We start from the raw sequence: 8,318 nt of genomic DNA on the forward strand, positions 1-8,318 counted from the left end.
CAAAAAACACACTGGTGCCAGCTGTGGGCACCTTCCAATGCTCTGAAAAATCAACGATTTCTGCCAAACACCGTGGCCCGATACCAAGCATCCAAGCACGGGAGACGATCACCCACAATCCCGCAGAGAGAGAGAAAGAGAAGAATCATTGGCTTGGTTGAGATCATGTGACGTTTGGCGACCTGTACGACTCATATTGTGGGACGTGGCTCGTTTATCAAGTTAACATGGATTAGAAACATTTGCTCGTCTTGCGGGAACACTCGCAGAACAGGTTACTCACAATCCAAGCTTTTACTTTAGCTGCCAAGTCACAGAGAAAACATGAAGGAAGCAAATGAATGCTGCTGAGGGAAATAAGCCATCTGAAAAGGCTACGCACTGTATGATTCCAACTCTGTGACACTCTGGAAAAGGCACAACTACTGTTGTATAACAAATTACCACAAACTCAGTGACACAAACTTGTCACGTCGCCTTTTCCTTGGGTCGGGAGTTTGGGCCCAGCGCAGCGGCGCTCTTGGCTCAGGGTCTCATGAGGCTGAAATCAAGGTGTCCGTGGGGCTTGGGTCTCACCTGAGGCTCAAGTCCTCTTCCAGTCTTACCCAGGGTGTTGGCAGAACTTAGCACTTTGTGCCGGTAAGACCGAGGTCCTTGTTTTCCCGCTGAGAGCCATTGGCTGGTGGTTGATCTCAGCTCCTAGAGACCTCCCGCCATTCACTGCCACAGGATTTTCTCCATTTGGTCCTTCTAGGCCAACAGGAGAAAATCTGCTTCATCCCTGAATCTCTCAGTTTTCCATCTCTGACCTCTAGTCCCATAAAGGTTCGCCTGACTGGGGCAGGCCCACCCACACTGAAAGCCAGGGCATGACCATCAGGGGGTGGGAATTTTGAGGCCATCTCAGAAGTCTGCCTACCACAGCCCCAGATCATTAAGCAGCCTTCTTAAACTAAATAGTCTTGGTCTCCATCTGCCAAAAACACCAGGAATAACCAAAGAGAGAAAATCATTTATTTTTACACCGGATCAAAGTAGAAACACCTTTATTTAGAAAAGAAAAAGGAAGGGCTGCAAAAAATTTTTTGTTTAGATAAAACAGCCATTTTTTCCTTCCTCCCCTAAGTAATGAAATATCCACCAGAGGATTAAGTTTTATTCACTCACATTGAATTGAGTACCTACTTTTTACAGACGATAAAGGGATAAATAAGGTATATTTTCCTGACCTCAAGGAGGAAACTGAACTGAGAATCTCATTCATTCATTTGTTCATTATTTTATTTACTTATTCACTCAATGAACTTCATCTTGGGTTTTTCTCTGTGTAAGATACAAAAACACTGGAAATTCAGAACTGGTGTTTTCCCTCAAGTAAACTCACAGTGTGAAGGCAACATCTTGAGTTATAATAGCATTTAATATAATTTTCCACTGCTTTGACAGCAATATCACTTCTGACAGTTTGAGCTCAGTGGACAGAAATCAGAATGTGGGTTACATGGAGCACCAGGAAGAACAGAAACTTTGAAATCTAAACCCAAATGGATCAAGTCAGCGTCACTAGTGCGGGAACGAGTAGACAGTGTGCCTCTGGATATGAGGCACTGGGAAAGACATAAAATCACTCCTGTGATTTTCTTGCCAAAAATGCATAGCCTGAAATTCAGAACGGGGAAAGATGAGACAACCCCAAATCTAGGGGCACCCTACAAAATATAACAAGCCTGTTATACTCTCTTCAATTTGTCAAGGTCAGGAAAATCTCGGGAAGGTGAAGGAATGGTTCCAGATTAGAAGGAGACTAAGGACAAGTAAAGATGATATGTGATCCTGGATTGGATTCTGGGCCAGAAAAAGGACATTCATGGGACAAAGGGTAAAATCTAAATCATCAGTTCATAATATTGTTATTAACGTTAATATCCTGAATGTTATAACTGTGCCATGCTTATAGAAGATGTTATCATTTGGGGGATCGAGGTGAAGGATGGGTGAGATTGGGGGGGGGTACCATTTTTGCAACCTTTATGTGAGTCTGAAATTATTTCAGCATGAAAAGACAAATAGACAAGTAAGTTGGAATTTCTGCTATACCTTATAAATAAGGAGCTAACCTCACATGGTGCATGTGATCCAACAGTGAGTCTGCGTGCTACTTCTGAATCCTTAACAAGACCTAGAAGTATCTGAGGCCAAGAGAAGTTGTGTCATCCATCACATGACTCCACATGGTGCCTGAGGTAGAATCTGAACCTAGCTCTATTTGATCCCGGATGGCATGCCCTTCCTGCCGCCCTGGGGCTGTTGCTTTGAGGCAGAATGCACAGCTAAGGCTCTGGGAGGAGGAGAAGGGGGAGAGAAACTCCACCATCAAACAGGGAATATGGCCAAGTGTAGACACCATTGTAAAGACAGAATTGTAGGACTTCAAAAAAAAAAAAAAAATCATCAAGCACAGATCTATTCCTCTAGGAATTGGCCAACAATGTCTGCATTTTCTCTTCATTATCAGTAAATGCTTGTTACCCTCCAAGTGGCTATGAGAGCAGCTCACACACCTCTCTTGGGAAGTGAATGTGAACAAGTGTGGCTGCGTAGGTGGCACCCTGGGACACCGACTGTGTCATGAGGCTAGAACCCATCAGGGCCCCTGTCTCCTCGAGACACCTCCTTTGCCAGCTGTCCTGGCAAAGCCCAGGGCTCTGTGTTCAACAATAGGTGGAAACTCCAAGGACCAGCGTCCCCACCGTCACCCAACAGGCACGGCCCTCAGTGCTCAAGGAGTGCGTGCACGTGTTTTCCTCTGCACACGGGGCCGAACCTGCAGACCCCAACCCTCCTCTGGTCACAGATCATTTTTAAAGCCCTTAATCCAGGAGGTGTTAAGTTACAACCCCCAAGTCACCATCTGGCTGGGGGATTTTCCATGTGGGAGGGGTCTCCTGGCACTTCTCAAATTACACAGCTTGGATGTCTTCTCTGATGACAGTCTCCCAGGGACCCTCTCTGCCTCCCAGGGGGCCCCTTCCTGCCCTCCCTCACTCTTCAACCAGGTTTCCATTGCTTTTATGGGAAAGGGGAGAAGGTGAATGTCAGGGAATCAACAGTTAGGGGACACACCTGCTCCTCTCTTCCAGGCACCTTCTGCCTCCAGCTCACATAAGCCTCATGATAACCTGTAGTAGGAGCTACTGTGTCCATTGTACAGATCAGGAAATCAAGACTGTGTCATACACTGAAACCAAAGGAGAGATTTCAATCTCAAGATTGCGTGACTTCAAATCACGCTCTTTCCACTATGGCCTACGCATCTCTAACATTCTGGTCTTTGATTTCGGCAGTTGCTTCTCAGCAAAATCTCCCCACGTTTCTTACGAATTGACACGGTCCTGGAGGAGGAATTGTTGATTCATACACACAATGGCACTTCACACCCACCTGGCGCCCTCCCCAGCCTTGGGCAAGATGGCAGTCATCCTATGACAGAGCACCGAGTCCCCCTCCTCCCCTCCATCCTGAACCTCCCACAGTGGCTCTTGTCCCTGCTGTCCACTCTGTCACTGGGTGCCGGCCCTAGGCCAGCCACTCCAACTTGGTGCCCTGATTGGGCTCACTCCCTCCCGGATGCCGACTTCCCCGCTTGGCTCCGTGCCTGAAGGACACTCATTCACACCACAGCTTAGGAAGGCTCCCGGTCCATCTCTGGTCCGGTGCCACCACATCTGCCTTTCCAGGAAAGGACCTGGAGGATGGAGAGGTACACGTCTCCCTGGACACCTCAGAACCCAAGGGCTTCTGAGGGCGTCTGATGGGGCTGCTCTACGGAACACTTGAGGGAAGGTGCGCCGGGTCTCACGCAGCTCCTATTTAATCCTCGCGACCACCCCAGGAAAGGCAGTGCGAGCCCCACGTGCAGATGGGGACACAGGGGTCAGCAAGGACCAGCAAAGGAGGAGGACGTGCCACGGTGTCAGAGCCAGGGAGCTTCTCTGGGGACAACACTCCATTTGGCTACCATCAGAAACAAGTCCTCATGTGAGAAACCAGAAGGACTTGACCCATCCTGCCCAACTTTCTCCTGGGCCCGAGCCTGCATACACTCGCACCAGAACACATCTGCACTGAGCTCCCTGACTGGCGTCCCCAGCCTCTGCCCACGGCAGTTGCCAGAATAAGTACTAATATGGCTACTATCGATTAAGCAGCAATGGTGGGCCAACAGTGGTCCTGAAGATATGGGAGGGGGGTATTACGTAGGTATCTATCTAATCTCATATTTTATTTTTTTTAAGTTTATCTATTTATTTTGAGAGAGAGAAAGACCACAGGAGGAGCAAAGAGAGAGGGAGATAGAATCCCAAGCAGGCTCCACGCTGCCAGCACAGAGCCCAACGCGGGGCTCGAACTCATGAACCACGAGATCATGACCTGAGCTGAAACCAAGAGTCTGTTGCTTAACCGACTGAGCCACCCAGGTGCCCCCCCAACCTCATATTTTAAATAAATCTAATACATACATAATCTCATGCATATACGTAAAGCTCATTTCATCACTACAGAGTGGTTATGTACCAACAAATTTTCAGAACATTTTATATTTAGGTAAAATCTCATTTATGTATGTATATAAGCTCATTTATATCTTCCATATATTTGTGTAAATCTTATATATGTAAAACATCACATATATGTAAATCACATTAAATCATTTGTGACTATCTGCCAGCTGTTCTAAAAATTATGTATAATGATATTTGCATATAATTTCATTTATATAAATCTTATATATATAAAATCTTGCTTATATGTAAGAATCTCATTTAACCATTAGTGACTATATGTTATCAAGTACTTTAAATACTATGTATATACTTTCATTTATACATATACAAATCTCGTTATGCAAATCTGATATAATCATTAAAAAGGATATATGCCAACAACTGTTTTAAATATTATATATACAATCCAATTTTATTTGTCATTTATATATTTTAATACATCTTATATATATAAAATCTCATATATAATACAAATATGTGTGTAAATGTCATTTAATCATTAAAAAAAAAAAATCCCTGTGAGGCAGACACAGGTGTGATCCCCAAAGACAGACCAAGGTCAAAAAACACCTGTGCATGTGACACCAGGTCTTGGCAGAGCTCCTGGTACCCCCCACTCAGACCTGCTCTCCCAAAGCCCAGAGCTCTACCTGCCTCAGTTAGGGGCAATTCCAGCTTTCAGCTGCTCATGTCCCCAGTCCCATGTTCGCCCTTGACTCCTCTCTCTCCCTGACTCCACAACCAGATCTTGGTCTGCCTTCAACGTTTATTTTTTTTTGGGGGGATAGAGAGAGACAGAGCATGAACGGGGGAGGGGCAGAGAGAGAGGGAGACACAGAATCGGAAACAGGCTCCAGGCTCCGAGCCATCAGCCCAGAGCCCGATGCGGGGCTCGAACTCACGGGAACGCGAGATCGTGACCTGGCTGAAGTCGGACGCTTAACCGACTGCGCCACCCAGGCGCCCCCTTGGTCTGCCTTCAAAACAAGCTCGGGACCTCACTCCTTCTCAGCACCTCAACCGCCCCACCTCTGATTCAAGCCTTCATCACGGGCAGACGGACAATTGCAAGTCTCCTTCCGGCTTCCTTGCCCTCACCCCACTTTTGCCTGTCATCATAGGGCGAATCTGTTACATCACAAGTCAGTCCAGGCCACTCCTTTCCAGATACTCCTGGGGCTCCCATCCTCACTTACAGGGTAAGTTGAGTCTTCACCACGACCCACAAGGCCCTACAGCATGTGCCTCCCATACTCAGCAACATGTTGAACTCAACCCTTATAAGATCCTGAGTAGTTTCTAGGGGCAACACATCTAATATTTATTAAGAAGGGTTTTACAAGAATTTCTTTGGAAATTCCACCCACCATGGCACGCACACACCTGGAAAGTAAATGAGGAGGCCTCCCTTTTTGTCTGAAATCAAAGGGGAACGGGGCTTCAGAATGGGGTGCTTTTATATGCACCCCCTAAAACTTAGGGGATGCAGTGGATTGACATCCGACACATGCCTGAGAAATTCTGTGACAAGAGACCTAGGCTGACCAGCTACTCCACCAGTGAGGCAGTCGCTGATGTTCAGGAGTTAGCATCTGCTTGCATAGAAAATGCCTGAGGTTTCCACGAGCCACATGTGACCCAGGCGTGGCAAAGAGCTGCCTTGGGGATTGTCCTGCCCTCAAGGGGCCAAAAGACTTCATCTGGGAACCGGCTGTAGAACCAGATTCCTGGGGGGCTGGAGAGAGACTGAAGGCTGATCATATAGGGTTCATTCAGCAATTTTAAGAGACTGGCCACCATCAACTGAAGGAGGTTGTCCAGAAACCCATACAAATTCCCTGAGAGAGTGAGTCAGGTATAAATACCCGTGAGGCCCACGGAACAAAAACCCCATCAGGCAACAGCACAGTTTGGTCCCTGTCACCTCTTCCCTGCTCTCCCCTAACACAACCAGTAAAGGCAGTGAGGCTCAGCTAAAGTGAAGCCTTAACCTTGAACAACGTCGACAACCTTGATTCTTAAACGGAACATGGCCACTTTTTAATCAGCAATTTTTTTCAATTCAAGTATAGTTGACATATGATATTTGATTAGTTTCGGGTGTATAACATCATGATTCAACAATTCGGTACATTACACAATTCTCACCACGATAAGTGTAGTAACTGTCACCACACAAAGTTATCACAATACTATTGACCACATTCCCTATGCTGTTCTTCTCATTCCTGTGAGTTATCTCTTTTGTAACAGGAACTTTGTACCTCTTACTCTCCTTCCCCTATTTTGCCTATCCCTCCCGCCCCCATAATTATTGAATTGAGACCGTGTTTGTGACTTTAGGGAACTGTGATTTACCAGAAAGGCCCAGCAGCCTGTTTGCATTTTCATCTAGGATCAGGGGTATCCCACGAACCAGACTTAGAGGGGACGTGGGGAAAAGAAAGAAAGTTGCTTTGGGGGGTTACACTCCATTCCTGCTTATTCACTACACTGGTGAGTTGTTTAATTGACCACATGTGAGTCCTGACCCCTCTCTGTTCTTTGTTTCCTCAGCTATTTGGTGAAAGGGTTTTTGAGCAGGAAGTCCCATCAGAGTTCAGCTGTGACAGGAAGCCAATGGCACAAGGTTTGTCTTATAGATGTCACACTCGGGCCATCGAAAGGCCTCGTCCAGGCTGCTGGAAAGACCAGAGGCAGTTAGAAGAAAAGGGCTTTCCAGGCGTGATCTTGACCACTCAGGATGGAGTCAGGACCTTGCAGAAAGGGCAAAGAGGCACATAGAGCAACAACAAAGACAATGATGAGGACACCAAAAACAACGGAAAGAAAAAGGGCAGGAAGGCCAGCAGAGGGAAGATCCTGGGCTCCAGCCAAGGCTCGCTGGCCCACGTGGACCGACGGATGGCCCGAGGAAAAAAGAGCGATCGGTGGTACACCATCTTCTCCACTCTGAGGGCACTCACAATCGGACGGGAAGGCGTCCTCTCCATTACTGCATCGTGGAGAGTTTGAGAATCGTGGCAAGATGACCCACTTTTCCAACGTTCCTAGACCCCAAGCTCCTGTGTGACAGGGACTGAGTAATCCCTGCCTTCCGGCACCAATGTGGCACCCATTGTGGCAGGAGGCTCAATCAACACTGCTGCTGGACAGACGGACGGTTAGACCTTGACCTTGGGCGAATCCCTTTCCCAGGATCCCCTGTTGGCCAAGATCCCTGGAAAAACTCCTTCTTCATCTCCCGCAGCCCCTGGGATGTCGCTGGGGCCAGGCCTTGGAGGCCTGGCGCCCACCCCTCCCCTGCCCCCAGCGTGCATCTCATAAGAGCCACGTGGTGATGATCGAAGCAACAAGACCACGCACATGGAAGGACTTTACATAATTCCACAGTGACAAAAATTGTCGCCAGCCACATATGGCAGCTACGGTTCTGCAAGATCAAGCTCTATGGGGGTCATCTTTGGTGAGGAGGCAGCCCTGTGCGAGTAACCTTCCACGCATACCAGGGAAGGGATGAATGCTCCTATCAACCCCCCATGAAAGATAATCCCTCCCCCACCCCCATTCTACAGTCCTCTAGTGTCAAGCTCTTGCTGCCCAGTAGCTACCAGCCTGAATCATTGAAGCCTCAAGCCGGGAACCCAGACACGACCTAGAAGTATCAGGGGTTTCAACCCCCTGGGAGCCCAGAAACTTCCCTGTTCAGAAACCACAGGTTTGTGAGTTTCATGCACACAAGCAAATGCTGAC

General features: G+C 47.5%; 1 long non-coding RNA gene across 1 annotated transcript; it reads right to left on the reverse strand.

The window, feature by feature from the left end:
* Positions 1-1,263: 1,263 nt before the first annotated feature.
* Positions 1,264-4,358, reverse strand: LOC123577674. The gene is made up of 2 exons (XR_006702011.1): positions 3,677-4,358; positions 1,264-3,238 (listed from the first exon to the last, which is right to left on the reverse strand). It is a non-coding gene; the product is annotated as an uncharacterized LOC123577674 (long non-coding RNA).
* Positions 4,359-8,318: the final 3,960 nt, after the last annotated feature.

The sequence above is a fragment of the Leopardus geoffroyi genome, chromosome E2 (genome assembly GCF_018350155.1).
Source record: "Leopardus geoffroyi isolate Oge1 chromosome E2, O.geoffroyi_Oge1_pat1.0, whole genome shotgun sequence".
Lineage (NCBI taxonomy): Eukaryota > Metazoa > Chordata > Mammalia > Carnivora > Felidae > Leopardus > Leopardus geoffroyi.